The sequence below is a fragment of the Nycticebus coucang genome, chromosome 9, assembly GCF_027406575.1.
Source record: "Nycticebus coucang isolate mNycCou1 chromosome 9, mNycCou1.pri, whole genome shotgun sequence".
Classification (NCBI taxonomy): domain Eukaryota; kingdom Metazoa; phylum Chordata; class Mammalia; order Primates; family Lorisidae; genus Nycticebus; species Nycticebus coucang.
Window position 1 is genome coordinate 114,909,015 of NC_069788.1, and position 26,705 is coordinate 114,935,719.

At 44.6% G+C, this 26,705-nt stretch overlaps 1 protein-coding gene across 2 annotated transcripts in view; it reads left to right on the forward strand.

The window, feature by feature from the left end:
- The window catches only part of MAP3K9 (mitogen-activated protein kinase kinase kinase 9), an 84,920-nt gene that overhangs the window by 21,258 nt on the left and 36,957 nt on the right, over positions 1-26,705 (forward strand). The gene's annotated exons all lie outside the window — the stretch shown is intronic.

Sequence of the window (26,705 nt, forward strand, 5' to 3'; positions counted from 1 at the left end):
TGGGAATAATTATATCACTGATCTTACCTTACGGGGTAAGAGCGAGGATTAAATAAGATAATGTAGGTGGTGCTCTTAGCAGGGCCCGGCTCATAGTAAGTGCTCAACATGTTGACTGTTTGTATTGTAATTCCAGCCAGTATCCTTATTCCTTTGGTGTTTAGATCACAATTTAAGAAAAGCCCATCTCCTTCCCATCCTAAACCCCAAGTTTGCTTCTTAGGAGCAAATGCAATTGAGGGTTTTTTTTTCTTTGTTTATTTTGTTTCCTTGGATAACTTATTTGTATATAGACATTGAAATCCTGGTAGGATTGGGATTTCTGTGACAGTAGAGGTTACTGTTTTTCTTCCTGTCATCTTTCCCTGCTCCTTGTGTTCCCCTCCCCTCTCCGCCATCATATCACACATTATATAGGACTTTGCATACAGCAGGCTAGGTGTTTGTCAGTGATTCCAACTTGCTAGGAAATCTTTCATTGTTTTTAGTCCATAGTTCCTTTCTGGATGGACTCAAACTCCTTTACTGAATGAGCTGCATTTGCTGTCTTCAGGTCTTTGCATGTATATATCTACTTTATACACTTTTCAGGCGCCTGGGACCCTAGAGGAAGGTGTTCCTTGGAGTAGCTTGTGAAGTTGGAAGCCTGATGTTGGCTTCTGAATTGCCCAGCTGTAAGAGGCTTTGACTGTCCATCCATCCCTCAGAGCAGGTTTGCAGGTGGGGCTGTTGCAGCACCAGTGGGACCCTGACAGTGACTAGATAGGACCTTTCTTTGCAAATCTTTGTGACTGGCTGGGCACGATGGTTTATACCAGTAATCCTCACACTCTGGAAGGCTGAGGCGGATGGATCACTTGAGCTCAGGAGTTCAAGACCAGCCTCCGCAATAGCAAGACCCCATCTCTACCAAAAACAGAAAAACTGAGGCAAGAGGATCGCTTGAGCCTAAGAACTTGAGGTGCTGTGAGTTATAATGCTATGGCACTCAAGTCAGGGTGCCAGAGTAAGACTCTTGTCTCCAAAAAAAGAAAAAAAATCTTTGTGCCTACAAGCTTGTTGGGTGTCTAACCGACCCCCACGTAGGACAGTGGCCAGCAAGGGAGACGGGGCTGAGGAAATCACGAGACCTACACCAAACTCAGTGTGTAAAACGGGAAGCCTGTAGGGGCACACACTGTTCCACGTGCCTGGTGGCAGCATGAGAACAATGCAGCACCCGTCCTGTTTCCCAGAGTATCCATGCAAGGATGCACAGCAGTCTGCACTCAAGGTTAAGAATGAGAGAGGGGAGATTACAGCCCCCAGGAAGGTTGGTAAAGGGTAATAGGGTAAAAGAACATCTGAAGTGGCCAGATAATAGTACAATGGGAAGGGGGGGGCAGGTCTCATCTCCTCAGACAGACATCTCAGCTTCTCTAGCTAAGCCACTAGTTGATGGTCTCAGCTGCCTGCACTGCTGATTTCCCCACACAGGGATAGTCACGTAGACATTCCCCTGGCTGGGCACCTTACCCTGAGTTGGAAGGTCTGTGAGGAATTCATCCCGTCTGCCTCCCACACAAGCTGATGTGTCTGATGGAAGGTAATATAACAGGGAAAAGTGTCACTGAAAACAGAAAAAAACCAATCTAGCCTGATTCCGGTGTGCAGACACAGCTGTCTCCATCCTGATACTTGCTTTCCTGGTCTTGTGTGTGTCCCGCTTCCCCTTGTGGCATGTGTGACGTCTGGACACTTGCAATTTCTTTTTTTTTTTTGTTTCTGCACCCCCGCCCCCATTTTTTGAGACAGGGTCTTGCTCTGTCACGTGGATTAGAGTGCAGTGGCATCATCATAGCTCACTGCAGTGTCAGTGTCCTGGGCTCGAGTGATCCTCCTGCCTCAGCCTCCCGGGTAGCTGGGATTATAGGCACTCACACCACCACAGCCAGCTAACTTCCCCCCCCCCATTTTTTGTAGAGATGGGGTCTTGCTCTTGCTCAGGCTAGTGTTTCTGCATTTTTAGAGTCTAAGAGGAGTGAGCAAAGGACTGTGGTTAGGCAAAATAGTGATAGTCTTTAATTTTCAGTCATTCTTAACTTTTTCTTTTGTGCTTATTGATAAGATTGGAGTTTACAGGTACCTATAGCTGCAACCCTTAGAAACTGAGTGATTTGCCTACAGTTAATGCTGACAGGATTCCTGCGTCCTCTGATGGTGCCCTTTCTTTCAGCCACCCCATGCTCTTGACAGTGGAGCCCCTACTAACTCTGGCAGACTCTCCAGCTAAGTCCAAAGTATTGTGGGCAGTAGTGGGTCAAAGATCAGTGCCCCATCTGAGGACCTGGGTAGTGACTTTCTCCTAAGGCCCTGAAGTCAAGGTTTGCGAGGAAAGGCTAAATTTTCCTGTTAACTAATGTGAACACAATCATCTTTATTGTGTTATAGAGAAGGATAACAGCGTTCATTGTTCTTCTAGGAAGAAAAGAACAGTAAAGACACTTTACATTTCTCAAGCACTAGACTCCTGGCTACCTGTGTTTAGGGACAGGAATCCCAAGTGGGTCAATAATAATCTCTTTGCTGTTGTCACAGTTGTGTGGAGGGTTGTTTTCCGTCTCCTGTGCTATGGGAGACTGGCCCTACTAATTATTTAAATTAAATTGATAATAAAATTAGCATTCCTTTCCCAATTGCATGGCAGCTGGTGACAAGGAGAGATGCTCCATCAGATCCCCTGGATAGCAAAGAGCATTCAATTAAGGACTTAAATTTTTTTACCCATAAGCTTCTCTCAGATGATTTAAGATTATTAGTATGATGTGATGTCACCTGATATTTTTAAGTGGTCCTTATTCCCATCTACCCAACAGAGATAGGATGAAGAATATAGCAGTTACCCCCTTATCCGCAGTTTTTGCTTTCCATAGTTTCAGTTGCTCATGATCAACTGTGGTCTGAAAATATGTATTAAAGGGAAAATTCCAGAAATATGAAATTCGTAAGTTTTAAGTTGTGTGCCACTCTGAGTAGCAGGGTGAAATTTCATGCCTGCCTGCTCCATCCTACCCAGGATGTGAGTCATCCCCTGTCCAATGTGTATACTGTGTATACACTGTCCAATGTGTATACTGTGTATACACTATCCAAGGTGTATACTGTGTATGCACTGTCAATGTGTATACTGTGTATGCACTGTCCAATGTGTATACTGTGTATACACTGTCCTATGTGTATACTATGTATACACTATCCAATGTGTATACTGTGTATACTGTGTATGCACTATCCTATGTGTATACTGTGTATACACTGTCCTATGTGTATACAGTGTATACTGTGTATGCACTGTCCAATGTGTATACTGTGTATACTGTGTATGCACTGTCCAATATGTATACTGTGTATACTGTGTATGCACTGTCCAATGTGTATACTGTGTATGCACTGTCCAATGTGTGTACTGTGTATGCACTGTCCAATGTGTATACTGTGTATACTGTGTAGCACTGTCCAATGTGTATACTGTGTATACTGCATGCCTGTTAGTCATCGACATTGTCATGGCTCAATGATCCTCTGACTATACATCAGAAGGTCAATAGTACCTACCACTGTGTTTCACCACAGTGACTGTGCCTATGTCATTCACTCGTTCTATCTCAGCAGAGAGGCATTTTACCATCCCACATCATCACAAGAAGAAAGGCAAGGACAGTATAGTAAGACAACTAGAGAGAGAGAGATACCACATTCACGTGACTTTTGTTGTAGGACATTGTTATAATTGTTCTATTTTATTAGAAGTTATTGTTGTTCATCCCCTACTGTGCCTAATTTATAAGTTGAACTTTATAATAGGTGTGCATGTATAGGAGAAAACATAGTATATGTAGGGTTCTATCTGTGGTTCTGTCCATTGGGTGTCTTAGAACTTATCCCCTGCGGATAAGGGGGGAACCTCTGGGATCATGCTTTGTATTAAAATTTGGTGATACAGAATTTTATTTGAAATAATGTGTATCTGAGGTACTCCAGGTAGAGGTGGTGGTATCCCCATTTTGTGGTAGAGGAGGAAACAGGCTTAGAGAGGATTAGTGCATTGCCCACGAACACATAGCTAAAGAATGGGAGAGCCTGAACTCGAATTCCAGGCTCTGGAGCACTTGAGTGATGCCCTCTCTGCTTTGCTGTTTGGGAACAAACTGCAGTAGGAGACTCACCCTCTGCAGGATGGACCCTGTGACTCACCAGAGCCTGCGTGCGGCAAAACTAGACCTGGCCATTAAACTTGGTCTTGGGGACCTGGGAGTAGACCATCCTCACATGTGGACCTGCGGGGAGAGGATCCTTCACTGCTTCAACCCAGGGCCTCTGGCATCTCTGGACCTAATGGTTATAAAATGCACAATACCTGGGAGCTACTTTCTTATTTCCCTTTTCTCCAGGGCCCCTGCAAAAGCACAATTTGAACCTCAGCCATCGTTCCGTCACCTCAGCTTTGCTTCTAGTTAGTGTTTGTCCTGAACCAAAATCGTGCTACTATATAATTGTCCAAAAGTTTGGCCATCACAGAAATGTCTACCTTACTGGGCTTTTGTTTTTACTTGTGTTTATGTTGTGGTTTTGTTTTTGTTTAAACAAAGGAAGTATATCTAAATTTCAGGTAAGTTCACAGATTTATGGAATTTCAAAATTTTTAACCAGAAAAGTGATACAAACATTCAGAAAGGATTTAGGCACATTTGTTAATGGCGGAGCCTGTCTGGGTTATTCATGCCACACCTTTCAGCCCTTGTCCTTTTAGTCACCTCCTGGAGCTTGGCCGTGTCTGTGGCCAGATGGGCCATGTCTGACCAGCATGGCAATTCCATTTGCCGGGAGGAGAGCTGGTCATGCTTTGTGGTGTCCACTGAGGTTTTTAGATCAAAACTGTGAGAGACAAATTTGACTTCACTATTGACTCCTTAATGCTCCAATATGAGTTGATTGCTGAGTGACATCTCCTGTTTCCTTCTCCCACCTCACAAAGAGAAGTCTGAGTTTGCTACTACTGGAAATTTTGCACTTAATGGTAGAAGGGAAGGGGAGGAAGCAAAGACGAGAATCCTGCAAACACTCTTTTAAGAGGAATTTTGAGGCCTGGTGCAGTGACTCACGCCTGTAATCTTAGCGCTCTGGGAGGCTGAGGCAGGTGGATTGTCTGAGCTCAGGAGTTTGAGACTAGTCTGAGCAAGAGCAAGACCCCATCTCTCCTAAATACAGAAAAACTAGCTGGGCATAGTGGCAGGCACTTGTAGTCCTAGCCACTTGGGAGGCTAAAGCAAGGGGATTGCTTAAGCCCAAGAGTTAGAGGTTGCTATGAGGTATGATGCCATGGCACTTTACCCGGGGTGACAGAGTGAGACTCTGTCTCAAAAAAAAAAAAGAAAAAGAAAGGTATTTTGAGCAAGAACTCTGGGAGCTTCTTTGAAAAGACAGTGGGTAGGATTAAAAGGAGATTTGAAGAAATTGCTGTGGACCATATACATCATCTGGATGCTGGAGAGTAGAATCAGACTAATTCTAACTGACTGGACTTCAGGATATTGTCTTCTTTCCCACCCTCCCCTGAATTGGACCCGTCTCTGCCCTGGAAGAATAACGTGTGAGTCTATGGTTTTATGTGCATGACTGTAGCTTGCATGGGCCAAGAGTATGGCCAATTTTAGGTTCTTTATGAACTTTTTGGTGCTTGATTTGCTATATAGCATGTTATAGGAAAGGTTGGGGAATGGGGAGGGCATGGCAGTGACCTTCTAGGAAGAGTAAGAATATCCCTGTCTGCCCCAAAGGAGAAATTCTAAGACCTTTCCTCACATGAACATTCACCAAAGGTAAGGAATAAGGCATTTGAGCAATTTCCCAGCAGTTTCTTTCTATGCCTGTTCAGTCTGCCTTTCCAGGTAGCAGAGAAGGAAGGAACGGGCTGGCTTCCCCCTAGAAACTAAAGTCTGGCGTCTTGAGAATCTGGGGGTTTGAATTTGCTCACCCATGATGAGAGTCTCAGCTCTGTCTCATGGGGAATTGGATCTGTAATCTCTGGAGGTAGGCTGGCAAGGTGCCCGCACAGCCTCATCTTCCCCATTCCAGTGGACACGTAGATGGGAGGAAGGAACCAGAAGAGGCATCGGTAGCACAGACTGAAAGACAGTGAGTCAGGGCAAAGCTAGTCTTGGCCTGAGGAGGTACTTGAGGTTGGTCCCTCCCTGCTCTTAGATGGAGAGGCTGAGGAGTGATTCATAGGAGACTGTAATCTTTGTCTCCTAGGTTTCCAGGACTATTAAGGACCTGTGGTTCCACATGGCAGCTGCTGGTGTTTCGAGCCTTTGTGGTGAGGGCTTCCTTGCCCACAGGCTGGTGGGATGAAGGTGGTGTCTGTGGAGGGCTGGGTTGCTTCCTCCCTTGCCCTCAAACTCTTTCTCCTCTGTGACAGCCAGGGTGAAGTGCAGGAGCCTGGAGGATTTGCCTTGTTGTGGATTATGATTCACAACCAGTTTAGTCACCCAGCAGGCCCTCATGAGAAACTGATGTGCCTGCTGTTTTATGGTACTGTAGGAAATATGATAAGTGTATTGTAGACGTTGTAACCTAGACATTGCCTTCCATGGCCTTTCTCCCCTCCTCAGGAGCCTATGCAACACACCTCAAACAGCCATAACAGTGTGACACAGGATGAAATAGTGCGCCAAGGGGACATGAGGTGGGGTCTCGAGAAGGCAGAATTCACTGGAAAACCTTGAGGAAGGAGTTAGACCTTAAAGAATGTGTAGGATCAGGAGGAGTTGGGAACAGTATGGGTTGGCCACAGTGGTGACCATCCAGGGAAGGGTCCGATAGAGCCAAGTGCTTGTCGGTGCTGCGTCCCATCACTTGGGTTCTCCAGGCAGTTCCCACCCTTGGAATGTTGAACTAGAAAGCCATGTTCCCAATGTAGAGACAGCCCATCTCTCTATATGGCCAGAGAGTGTTGTGGGCTGGTACAGTGTTGTGGGCCCTGAATCAGGCCAACTTGGCTTTGGGCAAAGTCCTTGACCTCTGAGCCATTTCTTCTTTTATAAAATACAAAATTCTCTTTTGTATCGAGGATTAAATGAAGTTATGCATGTGAGCTCTTAGCATAATGCCTAGTACAAAGTAAATGCTCAATAAAAGGTTTTCCTTTTTACAGATTCTATTTCCAAGAGCAGCTGTTTCTCTGGTAGCAGCAGATATGAGACTAGACTCATGATTTGTCACCCCTGTGTCTGTTGCTAGTGCTTCAGAACAAACCACCCTTAACAAGAGCTACTTTAAAAAAAAATTATGTATGTATGTATGTATCTAGTAGAGATGGGATCTTGATGTGTTGCCCAGGCTGGTCTCAAACCCCTGGGTGCAAGGGATCCTCCTGCCTCAGCCTCTCCAAGTGCTGGGATTATAGGTGTGAGCTGTTGTGCCTGGCTAAGCGCCATTTTATTAAGCTCACGGAGACTTCGGGTCAGAATTTTGGCAAGAGCCCCATAGGGATATCTTGTCCCTGCCTCTCAGTGTCTGAGGCCTCAGCTGGGAAGATTCAAAGGTTCTTTACCCCCATGTCTGGTGCCTGGGCCCAGAGGACCTGGAGGCTGGGACTGCTGGCAGGTGCCCGTGTACACCTCCTTCATGAGGGTAGCTGTCTCAGGGCTCTTGGCCCTAGGAAATGGCTCAAGGCTTCAAGCACAAGTGTTCTTGCTGAACAAGGTGTAAGCTGTATCATCTTTTCTGATCTAGCTCAGAAGCCATGCAGTGTCTTTGTATTCTGTTAGTGAGTTAATGTGAGTCTCAAGCCTCCCCAGATTCAAGCGGAGGGGACATGGACCACCCCCTCGTGGGAGAAGTGTTGGGATCACACTGGAGAAGAGCACAGCAGGTGGGAAAGGTTGGACCATTTTGAAGGTACAGTCTTTCATGCCTGCCTGCCAAGGGAGCTGTGGTGGCAGAGCTTGGGGATACAGGGCCTTGGAAAGCCTGTGAAGCTGTATCCCATGGCTGCATTCCAAAACGAACTGCTTTCTGTTGACAAAACCATCAAGCATCTGATGTGCTTCCTCTTTTCTGATTATTTTTATCCAATACGTAGCCGGGTGCTTCTGCAGCATGACAGGGGTCTGGCAGCTCTTCTCAGGAGACACGAGCTGGTACAGGGAGGAAATTCAGGGCAGGCAGGTTTTGAGATGTTTTTTAGTAAGGAAAGAGGCTACGCCAAAGCTCTGCCTCTGGCTTTTTTGTTTCTTGCTGGTGACATCTGTGTCTGGACAAGCCCAGGGCTAGAGTCCTAGCTGCATTATCTGGGCTTAATTTGCACAAGATAGCAACAGCTGTAGGTACCAGGTTGACGTCTTTTGAAGCAGTGGTATTTTGGAATGTTAGAGAGAGCAAGACGTCCTGCCTACGCACACTGGGAGGTTTGGTCAGAGGGATGGCAGCCGTTCTTCTGTTTTAATCACAAGAAGCTTTTACTCAGCAGCATGGGAAGTGTGGGAAGGAGGTATGACCATCCAGGAAGAGATGAAAGTGAAATTCTCATGGAAAGCCGGGGCTGGTGAGAGAAGTCATTTTTCAAGGCTGATGGATTGTGCTGAGTCTACTTGAGGCCTATAAATACATAGATCCCTATAATGTCCCCTTTTAGCCTCCAGCCGAACAAGCTGCCGAAATTCACACCTCATGCTGTTAAATCACATGGCAGGCACAGGTGTGGGAAACATTGTGAAGAAGCTTGGTGCCTCCAGTTGTATCTCAAGTGCTGGTCCACAGATATACATTGGATTCTTTCCCCCTTATTTCCCATGACACATTCATGACATGGTCAGCTAGAGTTGGGGCCTGGAAGCCTGGACACCCTCTGGGTTTGAACTACAGCCACAGCACCCAGTTTTGTTAACTAACAACCTGTCTGAATACTGCCTGTAAGGCCCAGGTCCTGCCTGAAGGCTGGTTCTGTAGGGCCAGGCATTAGCCATCTATCAGTTTTTCAGTTCTGTCCCCTCTGGCCTCATCCTGCCTGCCCTTGATCAACATTGTCAAGTACAATCCACTAATATTTGGGAGCTTTCCTGATGCTCTAGATGAATGCAGGACTGAGCAGCTTTGGCAAAAAGTGGCTATTCTCGGCATGCCAGACTATGGAGAACTGGGTGGATACCTGCATCTGGTCCAGGTAGTGGCAGTCAGTAGTATGTGAGTTGGTGGCTACAACTGAAAGTGAAGAAGCCGAGTTCCCAAGTGGTTGTGGAGTGGCTGGAGAGGGTTGGGAAGCTTCAGTCTCTATTGAAAGGGAAGAGTGGGTAGGTGGGTGTTTGCTGAGAGGTGGGGGGAGTGGGACCACTAAAACCCCCTGAACTCATTAGATTGGTGACGTACAGACAGGTACCCAGCCCGAGCAAATAGCTGATGTGATGCCAGAGATTTCCCAGCACTCATTGGCCACTCTTTCTCCCTGTCTGTGAAATTAATCACTGTCCAGTTGTCCAATCATCTCCATCCCCAGTATTTTAGTTTGTCCTTCACCATCTTCCCCTGGACAACTGTAATAGATTACTTACTGTGCTCTTGTTGCCAATCTATTGCTTTTTCAGTTGAATTTGTCTCACTGGAACCTGGCGGTTATGCTGAAACTCAAATCTGGTCACACCATTTTCCTGCTTAGGAAACTCCTGTGACTCCACGGGTGTCTCCAAGCTCCTAGCTCTGCAGTCTTCCAGCCCTGCCACAGCCTTCACTCTGGCTCCCTCTCCCTTTCCTCTTAATAAAAGTTCTGCCCCAGCTAAAAGGGACTATTTCCTACTCGTGCTAAGTCCACCTGCCACACCCTTTCAGCCTGGAGTCATGTCATTTCTTCTACTGAGAGTGGACGCCTGATTCTCCCCCGTCCTTTTTTCACAGCCGAAGAGCCCCTTCCAAGGAGCTCCTTTCTTCGCGTGTCTGTTGTATCTAGCATCCTCCACTCGGTGTTCAAACAAGATGGGTGGATGGGGTGGAATCGCTAACAGCAAGGCAGCTGCAGTCAGTGGTTCCCGCTTTACCTCCTACTGGCTGTGTAGCTTAAGGGAATAGCCTCACTTTGTTCAACCATAGCTGTTTGTTTGTAAATAGAGATTAAAACAATATCTCTTGAGGTTTTTACCTGAGATAGTGCAAGTAAGATGTAAATTGCTTAGCCCGGTGCCTGGCATGCATTATAGTAAGTGCTCAGTAAATGACAGTAATGTTGATCACAGTGTTAGAGGTGTGGAATTATGTCCAGAATGAGACGATGGTCCATCCTGTTTTCCCTTGTAGGATCATCTATTCAGCCTTGTCTCTTCCTCTACCTTTTTGCCTATGGGGATGACTGCTGACCTTTTCCAGTAACCAAAGCAGTGGGTATCTTTTACCAACTTTTGCCAAAATCAGTAGATTCTCAGGCCTATATGTTGGCAGGGATGAGTCTTAATTTATTGGAGTAACAACTGGAGTTACAACTTGGATTCTCTCCTGGTTATAATTCTGACCTTGGTTCCTGGTTGTGTTTTAGAGGCTTTACCTAATCCCAAACCCTTTCCTACCCATGGTGGTGGTGCCCCTTTCCCAGAGAACTGGGTGGATGCCACACTGGTTAGTGTGAGGCCCTGTGGTCCTGACGGTATCTCTTTGTGGCTAAGGCCTAGCATCTCAAGAGTTGACTTGCTGGGACATGTGACCCTTTGGTCCCCGGCTGGTCCGTATGCTTCAGAACTCCATTTTAGTAACATCATTGATAGGTGTGATCAGTCATACTGATAGGTGTGACTTTCTGAATCCTGGGCTGTGATGGAGTAAGGAGACCCTCCTTCTGTAAAATGACCTTTCCCTCTGTTTTTGAAATGTGAAGAAAGTCCTGGGGTGAAGGAGCAATGTTTAACGTTTCTCTTGAGGTGACCATGGTGGTTGGTGTACAGGGGAGCAAAGGTCTAAAGCTTTGGAGTTGACACTTATTCTTTGCCTGCTTTCCTTCCTTCCTTTCTTCCTTTTTTTTTTTTTTTTATGAGACAGTCTCACTATGTCACCCTTGGTAGAGTGCTATGGCGTCACAGCTCATAGCAACTTCCAACTCTTGGGCTTAAGCAATTTTCTCTCCTCAGCCTCCCAAGTAGCTGGGACTACAGGCTCCTGCCACAACGCCCGGCTATTTTTTGGTTGTAGTTGTCATTGTTGTTTGGCAGGCCCAGGCTGGATTTGAACCTGCCAGCTCTGGTGTATGTGGCTGGTGCCCTAGCTGCTGAGCTACAGGCGCCAAGCCATTCTTTGCCTTTCTAATAGATGAGCTTCAGCTTTTCTGATCACTCTCTAGAGCAATATTTTTTAACATTTTTTATATCATGGCACACTTGAACCTGTAGTTAATCTTCCCTGGCACATTTAAGTTATATTGATTAAAAAAAAAGAAGAGTAAAAAAGAGAATATACTTACTATGCTTGGAACTTCTTCAAAAATGATTAAGCTGTAAAAATTTTTGTGGCATACCTAAGATGGTCTCATGGCACACTGTTGAAAATTATTGCTCTAAAGCCAGGTGCTGTGGCTCATACCTGTAATCCTAACACTTTGGGAGGCTGGTGGGTAGATTGCTTGAGTTCATAGTTCAAGACCAGCCTGAGCAAAAGCAAGACCCCTGTCTCTTTTTTTTTTTCAAAATTTGAATTAACTTTTTTCCCCCTACAGTCAACAACTTCTGTGTGCTGAATTTTAAGGCAATAAAGTAAAATAAAGCCCCCAAATGACAAGGTATCAGAAATCCAGATTTACTTATACTCTATTTGGAAAATGTTCAGCCATTTTATTGGTCTGTAAAAGAACTATCATCTGGGTCAAAAAAGAATTTTACAAATCAAAGAATATTCTCCTCCTTGGAAAAGACTATCAGCAGTAACATTCTCACTGGATGTTGTAAATTACAATTTTCTTCATAAAAGGTACATGTTATTCTGTACTTTTCCTCTAAAAGCAGTGGTGTGTTATGCATGTTGTATTAAAAAACAAACAAAAAGTTATACCCTTTATCCAGGAAAAACCCTTTCTTTCACTTTTACTAAACAACTGGAGAAAATTTTCAAGTCTGTATAAAGTTGTCCATAAGCTGGAAAGTGAACATGTTCAATCTCCATTTACGTTTTAGTGCATTTTTGGACAATTGTCACATTTTTAATAAAGGAAAATGCATATTGCACTAAAGTGTTTCATCAAATGCTTAAGGGATTAAAAATATGAAACTGAGAACAAAATCATTGTGACAGATGGAACTTATAAAATAAGAAAAATCCTGGTGAAGTTGACAAGTCCTCTGTCATTTTCATGGAAAATGAACTTTGGATACCTGTCCACTTAAAGGGTTTATTCCTTAATTTTCTACATGTAAACATAGTGCTAACCTCAGTATTAAGATAACTCATCCTGGTAAGTAACATAATCCTGTGCGGTTGCCATGATTTCCAAAGGATATAAATTTAGCCCTTGAATGAACAATGTATAAAATCTGCTCTGTAAGTACCTGGTGAAAACAACTGCTAATACCGGTGATAATATGTCAGTGTAAAAAACTATTTGAATCAGTTGGCTACTCAGAGGTGCATCTTTGAAATGGCAGCTTCTTCTTAGAGCAAACAGAAAGCAATATAAAATGCACATCTGATGAAACATTCTTTGCATTGGAGAAACATGAAAATAAATACAGCTCAGGGAAGTATAATCACTTTCTAATACATGTTTCTCAGACCTGTACTAGTTGACTGGTTCAAGAAACTCTCATCACATTTTGTCATTTGTATTTTACATATTCCTATTTGGGTAATTCAAATAAAATGCAGGTCTTGTAAAAGAATAAAAACATTGACAAGTGTGCATATGCCTGGGACCAAATTAGAGGGTTCTTTGGTACAATTAGTCCAAATTCTCAGATTTGAAGGATAGTGTGTACCAATAAAAAGAATCTGCTGCTGGATGTTTACAGCAGTGCTCAGTCTTGCTTCATGGTACAAATCGGAAAGAGCTGTCGTCATAGGCCAATTTTACTTTTTTAATCAGGCATTGCCAGAAAAATTTGTACATTAACCTGGACGAGTGACAGTTCTGTACCCTCTCTCTGTGGCTGTGAAGCAGGACATGAGCTAAAGGCAGAGACGGGCTCTCACAAGGACAACTGCTTCCATTAGGAAACCAGAACAGTGTGTTTAAACAGTCTTCTTAGATATTTTCTTGCCTTTCTTAAAAACTAGCTTATTTTTAATGTAGCCATGCTCCCTTTTGGTAGTCTTCTCTGACAAATACTTCTATTTGGGGAAAATGTTGGTGACTCGAGGTTTATGACTTAGTGTCTCCCTGTTATCAGGCGCTTTCACTTTACATATCTGGACAAGCCAGCGTTCTAATATATAGGCTTCCTCCAGATGCTTGAATTTAGTGTCTTTGTTTCCAATCTCAGCATTACGTGTGAGACTCTGTCTCTTAAAAAAATCACTGGGTGTTGTGACATATGCCTGTAGTCTCAGCTACTCAGGAGGCTGAGGCAGAGGACCTCATCCTGTGATGAGGCTGTGAGCTATGGCACCACGGCATTTTACCCAAGGTGACAAAGTGAGACCGTCTCAAACAAACAAACAAACCAAAAGAACGAAAGAAAATTACTGCTCTAAAGATCCTTTCTACTGCTCTGGAGATAAGTCATTCGGTAAGGCACGTATTTTAGAAAGGAAAAAAGATGGGGGCAGGGACTGGTGGTTTCTTTGAGAAGGGTCTACTCTTTTGAGATGGGCACTGGAATAAGCAACAGGGCTCTGGAGGTGCCTAGAAAGTGAGAGATCAGTCAGACCAGGGTCTTTCATAGTTCTTGCAGCTGAGTGTATGAAGGGTTGGCGGGAGAGGACGCTGTAAATCCGAGTGGAGGTCCCGCAGGGAGAATGCTTTGTTCTGGGACCCACTGAACAGCTGTATCGGGCCTACCTGCTATGCCGGCGCACATAGCTGCACTTCAGCGTCCTGGGAGTTCTCTCTGCACTACTCATTCTTTTCTTCACCCATTCCAATATTCAGCTTTCTAATACTTTTCTTGGAGGGTGTCACTTAAGTATACTGAGTGAGACCCCGTCTCTATTGAAAGTAGGAAAAGTAGCTAGGCCTCATAGTGGGCGCCTGTAGTCCCAGCTACTCAGCAAGCTCAGGCAAGAGGATCACCTGAGCCCAAGAGTATGAGTCGCTGTAGCTGTGGTAATGCCATGGCACTCTAGCCAGAGTGACAGAGTGAGACTCTGCCTCCAAAAAAAGAAGTTAGAGTAGGATTCAAATCCTGAATCTTTCTCTTCCTGTATGTAGAAAAGTTACTTAAACTCTGAGCCCTAGCTTTCCCAAGGTGGTCCCCAACTTGCAGGGTCACCATGGGCCCTGAGTAATGTGTGTGAGGTTCCTGTGCATTGCGCCTGCACCTGGGATTTAGTAAGCATGCAATACTTGGTGGCTGCTGCTGCTGCTATTATTATTACCAAGTGACTGAATTTTTGATATTAATAACAAATGTGTTTATTGTAGATAATTTTAACAAACAGATCAGTGCGAAAAATAACTTGTTACTCGTAATCACAGTACCCAGAGATAAACAGCATGGTTAGCATTTTGGTATATATCCTTTAGGTATTTTCCTATGCAATTGATATGTACCATATCTTTAAAAAAAGGAAATGTGACTAAACTATGAATTTATTATAATACAGCCACATGTATTATTAAACTGCCTACTATATCTTTTTGACATAAATTGTTTGAAGTATCATGTGTATATATAATCTCCTTTAAAAAGCCAAAGTATATTACAAGGCCTATAACAACTGACCACAGTCTCTTGGTCTTCCCTTTCTTACTCTCTAACTCTTCTTCCTGGCTAATTAGGGATCTTGAGGGGACAGACTGGTTTTAATTTATATAGTATTTGAACATCCAGGGATTGCAATGCTTGTTATGTATGGACTTTCAGTACAAGTGGGTCTCATTTTTTTGAAAGGTTTCAGTCAATGTTATTATAGAATGTGATGTGCTATTTTAAAAATATGCAGCTGAAACACACCTTTCAGTTTAATTCATTTTATAGCAGCTTGGAGAGGCTGTCCAAATCTTTGACTATACACTGCATTGAGATTGCATTGCCTGGAATGTTGCTTTTGGTGTAGATGGCACAATTTTAGTATGCCTATTCTGCTTTGCTGAAAAGAGATCGGGTAGTAGTGGAATTGAATTTTGTATTAGGTAGATTAGGTTAGCCACAAGAAACAGACATCTGGAGTAACAATGGCTGAAGTAAGGAGGACTGCTGTTCCTCTTGTATGTAAACATCTGGCAGGAGACAGCCTGAGCTTGGCACGACATCTCTGTTCCATGAGCCTTCCATTCCTGCCAGCTCCTGGGGTATGGTCCAATCTTTATGGCCCTCCAGCTGTCACATTCACTTGCCAGACAGCACAATGCAGGAAGGGGTGAAGAAGAACAAGGGCCAAAGCCCCCACGTCGGGATCTATTAAGATAGGTTACAGAAAGCATCCACGTGACACTACTTAATTCTCTGGCTACATCTTGGAACAAGGAGTCTAGGACATGTAGTTCGTTATGAGTGGCCAGGTGCCCATTTTGAAATTGTGGGTTGTATTTCTCTGAGAAGAGGAGAGAGTAACCACTGAAGGGCGACCAGCAGTCTGGGTCACAGGTTCTTTTCCTATCATTAATCCCTTGTTAGTTCTTCCTATATGCTGCCAGGATTGTTAATGTGGCAGTCCCTTTCTGTTGTGTTTTCAATTTTTTTTCTTTCTCTGCTGCTGACTCTGTCCTTCTGCTTTAACTCTTACTTGGAGATTGCTCTCCCTTTGTCTCCTCTGGAGTTGTAGGCCTTGAGACACCTGCTTGGATGGGAGCAATGACCTGCTGCTTTCTTACAGTGTACTTCTGGTTACAGGGTTGAGACTGAGATTAGTGGTTCCCTTGATCCAGAGGGGGGCTACTGAATGGTGTCTCTGAATCTAACAGTGTTTGTAGAAAGTGAAAATATTTATACTTCTGTTTGTCAGATATGCCTAGGTACTGTTGTGTTGATAAAATATAGATTCACCTAAAACTGTTTTCTTAGGGGGTGTTTACTATGGCATGGTGGTCTGGGAGGGGCCCGGACTATGATTTCATTCAGACCTGGTTTATGTCCTGGCTCTGCCTTTTACCACCTTGAACCAGCCTGTCTGAGTTTCAGCCTCCGGTTCAGAGAGCGGGCATAGTAATGGTATCTACCTTCCAGGATTGTTAAGAGGATTAAATAAGATGACAGATGTAAACCACTCAGGCCAGTGCCTGGCACATGCTAAGGCCCTTGTAAACATTAGCTGTGGTTATTGTTTTCTTTTTAATCAACACAGTAAAAGTATAGCTAGCATCATAATGGCATTTTTTTTTAAAGCTGAAAGAATATATTTTGCAAAGTGTTAGAAATCATTACTATAGTCTCTCAGGGGACTTTGCTATCACTAGCCCTTAAACAGGTGTTTGGGGACTAGTACCTGAATTGATTGAACTTTTGGGATGATCAGCATTCATTCATTATTCATTCCAGATAAATGGTTACCAGCGTAGAAAGCAAGGTCACTGTAGTTGGGCTTTGCTCCAGGTCTGGGATGCAGGGAAAGGTCACGGCATTGAATGTTCCCCGACTTTGCCAGGACAGCTTTGCTCACATCTGTTCACTCTGTTTTCCTTTTCTGTACTAAGGGGTGATCTGAAATCCCCAAGGATCTGATTCTTTCTGATTTTCCATAGTTCTTCTGATAGGGGCTCCTGGCTGCCTCTGCTTGAGTGCCTGTTGGGAAGCACCGCCCTGCTGGCTGTGCCTGTGGAACTCAGTGCAGCCCTGCTGACGATGCGGTGGCCAGTGGGGCCTTGGCCACTGCACATCTCCCTGCTGTCTCTAGGCAGCACCACACCTCTGCTGAGGCCGGGAGTCTGGGAGTCTAGGTGGTGAGTCACTTGCCGTGGTAAGCAAGTCTGGCCTCTTTTGGCCTTGCCTGGAGGGACAGAGTGGGCAGAGGGCCAGGGGCCAGGAGAGGCAGGGGACGCACGCCAGCTGAGCCCTGGCTGCCTGGTGCAGTCCATGCGTCAGGCAGTCTTCTGTGGCTCTTGCTGCGTCAGCACCACAGGGAGCCTGCTCTGTGTTGGGTCTGAGATCATCTTCCTTCCTCCACTGGAGGCACCGTGCTGAGGGAAGCAGACGTCTCAAGTCCCCGAGTGCCACCTCAGGCACCTAAGTGCTGACCATGTCTGGTGAGCAGGGCTTTTCTCTGGAGCAAAATCACCTTGCCTGACATCTCTTTGCCCCTGGGTTTAGTTGGTCCTCAGCTCAGGTGGGTGGTGGAGTGTGGCTGGCCCCAGGGAAAGACCGACACTGCCTTTAGGGAATTATAGACTCTGAGACTGTCAGAGGTGGAGAAATAGGGGCCTTGTGAAGACTGTATGGTGGTAGAGCTTGAACCCAGATATCCTGGGTCTTCATCTGTTGCTCTTACCTTGCCGGAGTTCAGAGATAGTTCTTGCTAAGGTGAGGGAGGATACTGTAACGTGGGTCTGGGCTTTGGCAGGAATGAGTGGGAATGCCTGTGTGCCTTCCTCTGTGACACTCACCCAGGACAGATTCTGCATATTGGGAGAGATGGAAGAAGTAAGCCAAGGAAAGCTAGACTTCTGTGCAGGGTTCCTTTGGAAACTGAAGGCAGAGTTCCATGCTAGGGTAGCAGATTGAACACGTCAGAGGCTGCACTGACTTTTGTTCCCAACTGAAACCTGGCAAAAATGACTACAAACCCATAAGGAGGACAGGAGAAGAGAAAACAGCAACTAAGTTTCAGAAACTGGAAAACAGATAGATGAGTGCTAACTGATTTAGGACATATGAGAAAGATAATTCTCAGCTAATAGTAGGGAAAGCAAAGAAACCAATCACTTTATGCCACAGAATCCTAAGAAGCTTAAGAACTGGTAGTACTAGGTACCTCTGCAATTAGAGTGAAGTGGGAGCTAAAATAAAGAGATTGGGTGGCGACTGCAGGAGCTACACTGGGGGCATGATCTCTTCCTCCTCTGCTTTATGCGGCTACCTGACTGTCTTTTCTTCCGGAAGGGGTAAAAGGAAGAGTGTCTGGATTGGAGATAACAAGCACAGGTAAAAAAAAATACCTCGTACACAGTCTTTCTAAGCAGCTCCTGGAGAGTGCACACCACTGATGCAAGAGAGGGGCCTGTGAAGAGGGGAAGGGGTGTAAGATGAAGGAATTAAGAATAATGTCTTCCACGTCCATCCAGGTTAATACGAAGGATGTAAAGTCTCCATTTCTTTTAATGGCTGAATAGTATTCCATGGTATACATATACCACAGCTTGTTAATCCATTCCTGGGTTGGTGGGCATTTAGGCTGTTTCCAGACATTATTCTTAGTAAAGCATCACAAGAATGGAGAAGCATGAATCCTATGTACTCAATTTTGATATGAGGACAATTAATGACAATTATGGTTATGGGGGGGGAACAGAAAGAGGGAAGGAGGGAGGGGGGTGGGGCCTTGGTGTGTGTCACACTTTATGGGGGCAAGACATGATTGCAAGAGGGACTTTACCTAACAATTGCAATCAGTGTAACCTGGCTTATTGTACCCTCAATGAATCCCTAACAATAAAAAAAAAAAAAAAAAAAAGATGAAGGAATTAACACAGGAGAGAGACTGGGGAACCCCTGAGGGCTGTGTGCCAGGCATAGGGTGGGCGGCTCAGACCTGAGCAGTGTGACGGAGGCTGTCCTCCCTAGCTTGCCTGCTGTCCTCGTATCATTGCTTTAACTTGAGATTGACTACCTGGGAAACCTGGTCAAGGTTATTATCTGTACTTGGTTGATGAAGCTCCTGCTTGCCCCTTCCTTTCCTGCTGACCAGACAGCTATTTTACCCTAACAGAAGTATTTTCTTTGCCCAACCCTGAGCCTTAGAAATAGGCCAGAGTGAATTTAGAAGTGGAAAATACAGAGGAGCCCAGTCTCCAAACCATATTCCTGGTGAATGTCTGGTGTCTGCCTTCTCCCCCTACTACCAGATACCCTCACTGTAGTTTAACCCAACTGGTGTTCCAGGAATCTTTTTTTTTTTTTTTTGAGACAGAGTCTCACTTTGTTGCCCTGCATAGAGTGCTGTGTCATCATTGCTCACAGCAACCTCAGACCCTTGGGCTCAAGAGATCCTCTTGTCTCAGCTTCCCAAGTAGCAGGGACTACAGGCACTGCCACCTGCCACTTTCTCTGTTTTTAGTAGAGACAGGGGACTTTCTCTTGCACAGGCTGGTCTTGAACTCAAGCAATCCACCCGCCTCAGCCTCCCAGCGTGCTAGAAGTACAGGTGTGAGCCACTGTGCTCGGCCCCGGGCTCATTCATGGTCTTGCCTACTGACTTTCCCAGAAAGGGCTCGTGTCACTTCTGTAGAAGCATGACCAGAGACTCTGTTTAGCTTCTGAGAGGCATCATCCAGCAAAGGCAGTGTTTTTACTCTTGTATGATAATTGCGGGTACAGTACTATTTCCCACCGCAGAAAACATATTGAAGTCCTAACCTGGGAACTCAGGAAATGGGGTCTTTACAGAGGTGGTCATGCTAAAATGAGGTCCTACTGGATTAGGATGAGTACTAATCCAATAACTGGTATCCTCGTGAGAAGACACAGGCAAGCAGAGGAGAAGGCTCCGTGGAGATGCAGAGACAGACGCACGGGGAAGAGGCCCAGTGAGGATGGAGGCTGGACTGGAGTTATGTGTCCCAAACCAAGGGGTGCCCCGAGCTACTAGCAGCTATCAGAAGCTACTAGAGTCAAGGAAGGATTCTTCCCTAGAACCTCTGGAGGGACACAGCCCTGCCGACACCTTGATTTTGGACTACTGGCCTCTAGAACTGTGCAAGAATAATTTCTGTTGTTTTAAGCAACAGAGCCAAATTTGTGGTAATGTGGCAAGCTAGGAAACCAGTACACACAGTTTCACTATTGCTTTCCTCTCCCTTTTTTAAAACTAAATATTATAGTGTTTAGGGATGTATACATAGGTAGCAAAATCATAAGGGGAAGTAAGGGATGAAGAATAGAAGTCAGGACTGTGAGAGATCTGCAGCCAGAGAAACGGATATGGTGGAGAGAGACATAGAACTTCGAGAGGGACTGGATGGGCTTACATGGGCTTTATTTTTATTTTTTTTGCAGTTTTTTGGTTGGGGCCGGGCTTGAACCCGCCACTGCCCGTATATGGGGCTGGCGCCCTACCCCTTGAGCCAGAGGTTCTGCCCTTTAGTTTTATTTTATTTTTTTTTAGTTATTTTTTTAAACCATATATACATATTTAATGCACTTTTCTATATCTATAATACATTTAACAATAAACTTAAGAAAAAAGATGAAACCAAACAAAACACCACCCTCAAAACAGAGTTAGCCCAGTTGCTAAATTTGGGAGCCATGGCACCGTAATGTCTAAGCCAAGTAAAGGCCTGGGTATGTGAGCCCTGGTGCCAAGGTGAGGATTTAGCAAATCAGAGCCCCTGTGCTAATGGAGATGAATAATGAATAAGAATCTCAAAATGATAAATCATCATCCAGAGCTCAGTTTACCTTTTTGGCCTCCGTATGGCCCAGCACAGAGGTGAAGAACGTGGCTCAGAGGTCAAAGTGGTCTGGATTAAGTTCCCATCCTCATCCCTCACTGACTGTAGGCAAGTGGCTTAACCTTGCTGTGTCTGGTTTGCATTGGGTCAAATGGGTTGGTTTGAGAATTGGAGAAGGTGGTGTAAGTGAGCAGCATCATGCGGCCACACAGGCAGTGATTGATAATGAATAGCCGTCATCATTAATCTCCCCTTCCTTTATGCAGAACAGTTTATCACATGGTTATTATGTGTCAGGGACTGCCAGGTTTTCCACATCAGTATATTGAGTTCCGCGGTTTCCACTTGCACACAAGACACCTAATCACCTAATAATAGCTGTCGTGTTCTGGGTGCCTATGTGTGTACCAGGCACTCTGCTAGATGCTTCAGTACCATATTACTCTTCATCTGCACTGTGTAGAAGCAGTAATTAAAAAAAAAAATTGAAGTACAGAATTTAAGAAATTTGTCCAGAGTCACATAGAAAGTATCAAGCTTTAAATCACCTGGTCTACCAGCAGAGCAAGGTGACTCATGCCTGTAATGCTAGCACTCTGGGAGGCTGAGGCAGAAGGATCCCTTGAACTCAGGAGTTCCAGACCAGCCTGAGCAAGAGCAAGACCATCTCTGCTAAAAATCTGGGCATCACGTGGGCATCCCAGCTACTCAGGAGGCAGAGGCAAGAGAATCGCTTGAGCCCAAGAGTCTCAGTCTGTGAGCTATGACACCATGGCACTCTAGCCAGGGTGACAGAGTGAGACTCTGTCACAAAAACAAAAAAACAAACAAAACCCCCTGCCTGCTTTTTTATCCTGTTCTATGAAATGCACTTACACTAACCTATTTGGTAGAGCCTAGGATGGCCTGCCATGTGCCTAGGCTGCATGCCGTCACCTGTCGCTCCCAGGCTACACACCTGTACAGCATGTTACTGTACTGAACACAGTAGGCAGCTGGAACACAGTGGCAAGTATTTGTGTATATAAACAGGAAAGGTACAATCAAAATGTGGTATTAAAGGTAAAAATGGTAACCTACTGTACAGGACACTTACTATGGATGGAGCTTGCAGGACTGGAAATTGCTGTGGGTGAGTCAGTGAGTGAGTGCCGAGTGAATATGAAGACCTAGGGTATTACACTGCTATAGAATTTATAAACACTGTACTCTTAGGCTACACTAAATTTATTTAATTTTTTTCTTTTTTTAGCGATAAATTAATTTTAACTTACTGTAACTTAAACATCTTGACTCTTGTGATAACCCAGCTTAAAGCAAAACACCTTGTGCAGCTATACAAAAATATTTTTTTCTTTCATATCCTTAAACTTTTTTTCTGTTCTTTAATTTCTTTCTCTCTTTCTGTTTTTTTTTTTTTTTTTTTACATTTAAGATTTTTTTTTGTTGAAAACTAAGACTCAAGAGGCCAGGCGCAGTGGCCCACACCTGTAATCCTAGCATTCTGGGAGGCCAAGGCGGGTAGATTGCTTGGGCTCCAGAGTTCGAGATCTGAGCAAGAGTGAGACCCCATCTCCAAAAAATAATAGCTGGGCATTATGGTGGGCACCTGTAGTCCCAGCTACTCTGGAGGCTGAGGCAAGAGGATCACTTGAGCCAGATTGCTTGAGCCCAGGAGTCTGAGGTGGTTGTGAGATATGAGGTCATGGTACTCTACCAAGGGCAACAAAGTGAGACTGTCTCAAAAAAAACCCAAGACGCAAACACACACATTATTCTAGGCTTACATGGAGTCAAGATCATCAATATCACTGTCTTCCACATTTTGTCTCACTGGAAGGTCATCAAGGGCTATAACACACATGGAGCTGTCATCTCCTAGGACAACAATACCTTCTTACGGATACCTCCTGAAGGACCTGCCTGAAGCTGTTTTACAGTTAATTTTTTTTATAAGTAGAAGGAATGCACCCTAAAATTACAATAAAAGTGTAGTACAGTAAATATATGAATAGTGACACAGTCGTTTATTATCATCGTCAAGTATTATGTATGATTTGTAATCATCTGTGCTACACTTTTATGTGACTGGCAGCACAGTGGGTCTGTTTACACAGCATCACCATTGTACGTGCAGCCCATCAGTGACCAAAAATGTGACTATATTGTCTCCATTGCTGTACACATGAGAGGTAAGGTGTATTCAATACATTCTCATGGACTTCACCAGATTTTGATAAAACATTAAAAATTTTTCAAAATGGGAAAGAAAGCACAGTAATTTATTGCTGCAGCTGTCTGTCAGTGGTAGAAGATCACAGTGGGCCCACTGCAGTGGTACAAGCATGTAAGCTGCTGTGGGTACAACCTTTCTCTTCCACTCAGGAAAGCAGGTGGACAGAGAGCTGCACTCTACCTTTGTTGTAAAGCTTTCTTTCTCCGGAATTGGTGCTTGGACAACTGGTTAGCCACATGTAAAAGAATCACGTTGGACCCCTATCTCATATGATCTACAAAAGTTAAAATTGGATCAATAACCTAAATGAAAGAGTCGAAACTATAAAATTCTTGGAAGAAAATGTAGAAGTAAATCTTCATCACTTTGGATTTGGCAATGAATTCTTAGATGTTCTACCAAAAGCATGAGCAATAAAAGGAAAAATAGATAACGTGGACGTTGTCTAAATTAAACACTTTGATTCATCTGAGGAGATTATCAACTAAGTGAACAGACAGCCTAGGGAATGGGCAAAAATATTTGCAAATCATGTATCTGACAAGCATAACTCAACAGTAAAAAGATAAATTACCCACTTAAAAAATGAGCAAAGAAAATAGCCGGGCATTGTGGCGGGCGCCTGTAGTCCCAGCTGCTTGGGAGGCTGAGGCAAGAGAATCGCGTAAGCCCAGGAGTTAGAGGTTGCTGTGAGCCGTGTGACGCCACGGCACTCTACCTGAGGGCGGTACAGTGAGACTCTGTCTCTACAAAAAAAAAAAAAAAAAAAAAAAATGAGCAAAGAATGAAGTAGACATTACTCCAGAGACGATACATACCTAGTCAACAAGTACATGAGAAGACATTCAACATCATTACTCATCAGGGAAATGCAAACCCAAACCCCAGTGAGATGCCACTTCACATGCCTTAGGGTGACAATAATAATAATAAGAAGAAGAAGGAAAAAAATTAGTGAGGATGCAGAGAAATTGGAACCCTCTTATTCTGTTGGTAGAAATGTAAAGTGGTTCATCTTCTATGGGTAAGAGTTTGATGCTCCTCAAAAAGCTGAACATAGAATTACCATGTGACCCAACCAATCTTCCCAGGGATGTATCCCCCCCCCAGTTGAAAACAGGTCCACACATGTTCGTAGCAGCATTCTTTACAGTAGCCAGAAAGTAAAAACAACCCAAATGTCCATCAATGGACAAATGGGTAAACACACTATAGTGTTTACATACAGTGAAATATTACTCATCCATGATAAGAAATGAAGTACTAGGGGAGAGCAGAGAGAGAAAGAAGGAGGGAGGGGTGGGGAAAGGAAGAGCAGAGAGAGGGAAGGAGGGAGGGGGTGGGACCTTGGTGTGTGCCACACCTTTTGGGGGCAAGACACGATTGTAAGAGGGACTTTACTTAACAAATGCAATCAGTGTAACCTGGTTTCTTGTACCCTCAATGAATTCCCAACAATAATAAATAAATAAATAAATAAATAAATAAAAGGAAATGAAATACTGAAATAAGCTGTAATGTGGATGAGCCTTGAAAACATTATGTTAAGTGAAATAAGCCAGGTGTGTCACACGTTCCATTTGTGTGAAATATTCAGAATAGATGAATCCATAAGACAAAGCAGATTGATGGTTGCTGGGGGTTGGGAGGAGGAAGAATGGAGAATAATTGCTTAATTAGGGTACAAGGTTTCCATTTTGGGTGCTGAAATATTTTGAAACTAGATATAGGTGGTGGTTGTAAAATACTGCAAATGTACTAAAGACCACTGAATTGTTCATTGTAAAACAGTTAATTTTATGGTATGTAGATTTCATTTCAATAAAAAAAAATGTCTGTCCCCCATCAACACCCAAAAAAGTAAAGAGCTGGACGTGGTGACACACACCTGCAATCCCAGCTGCTCAGAAGGCTGAGGCAGGAAGATTGCTTGAGCCCAAGAGTTCTAGATCAGCCTGGACAACATAGTGAGACCATGTCAATTTTAAAAAGAAAAAAAAAAAAAGTAAAGTGTTCACCAACTTTGGTGCTTTAATTATTAGTAGTAATAGATGCTTGATAGCGGTATTTCAGAAGACTGTTATTGTGGATCACAGGCTGGGTCGACCTGCCAAGATTACTAGGTGGTGTCTGATTGCAGCCTCTCCTTTCTTTGATGAGGGTAGGACCCCTAGCTGGGGATTCTTCAGGGGCCTGGCTTGCTTGGGTAAATGTTTGCAGCCCACTGAGTTTTAGGCAGCAGAGAGGAGTGGGTATTAGGTGGAGATGGACTGTATCCATGCCGTCTGAAGGCATTCACATTCAGGCATCCCTGGCCTGATTCTTACCCCTCCTCACCATTCTGTCATCCTTTTAAGCCATCTGACAGACTGATATTCTGAAACTTTATCCTCCTCTACATGGCACCATATCCTAGCTGCTGGAGGTTTGGGGTGACAGGACTGAGCCCCACTGAATATGTAAGGGGAAGGCCTCACTCTGAGTCTTCTGTGATGTGCCTCTCAGAGAAATGGTCAGCAGCTATGAACGCCTCTCTTTAGGGAATGGCGGGTTTCCATAGTGTCATTGCTGGGCAAGTGTGCCCAGCAATGTGAATGCCTATTTGTCTGTTGTCTCTACCAGAGAACGGGCAGAGTGGCATAGGGGAGTCTGGAAAGGTTTCTCTTAATAAATGAGATAGAGGAAGTTTTTTTTTTTTTTTTAAATCTGCCCAGGCATTCAGAGGCCTTGCCTGTTCAGGAAGGGGGAGGAGTAGGGGAGAGGGTGCGGAGGGAGGTGGCACTGTCCATTAGACACAGGAAGTGCCTGGCCCTGGTTTCTTTTGTGCTTCCAGCTCTTATGCTGGTAATAATCCCTCTTCACTGCTTATTTTCTGAGAAGTACATAGGACATAGAGTTCTTTGGCTCACGTCCTTTTAACGTGGAATAATCCAGCGGACATTTGTGGGGGGCAGGCAAAAATAGAGTATATCTGTGTGACTTGAAGGACCTGCCTCACGCCCCAGCCGTAAAATGTCCAGCCCCACAGAAGACCCTCTTGGTACCCAAAATATCACCATCATATAGATTGCTTTCTTTCTTTGCTGGAAGAGTTTGAGCTCTCAAGAGAATCTTTTAATACAAATTCCTCAAAGAAAAATAAAGATAAAGCCTTCTTCCGAGGCCCCCAGTGGGGGTCGGTGGAGAGCCAGGGGAGCAGGGGCAAGGTCAAGTGGGAAGCCCTGAGCGCACACAGCCTGAGAACTAATGTACATCTTTTCACTGTTAGCTGCACAGAGTCCGTATTTTTTTCTAGTTGTCATTCTGTCCTGCCTGCACTCCCCAGTCTGACCTGAATGGCAGGGTTGGGGAGGGAAGCTTGCTTCCTTCCTTCCCTGAATTCCTGAGTTGGGGCTCTCGGTTCCACGTGACTCAGCGTCTGGCCGGCGGGAGGCCACTTTTGCACCGGGCTTTGGAACCGCCCACTTGCGAGCATGGAGGCGTGGCTTTCTCTCAGCCCAGGAGCTCCCAGCTGCCCACTCACGCAGCGTTCCTTGGCTTAGCTTAGAGCACGTGAGTTGATTAGTGATTTTGCTCTTTTCTGCAAGATTGGTTCCCACAAGGGCGTATTTATCTCTGGGACTGTCACATGGGTGAGGTGACGACCTCAGCTGTTGCCCCGGAGGAGCCGTTTCTCATGCTGAATGCTCAGGTGTTAGAACTTGGGAGACAAGGCTCAAAGGGTGACTGCTTCAGTACACCTGTTTCTTCTTCTCGGGGCACGTT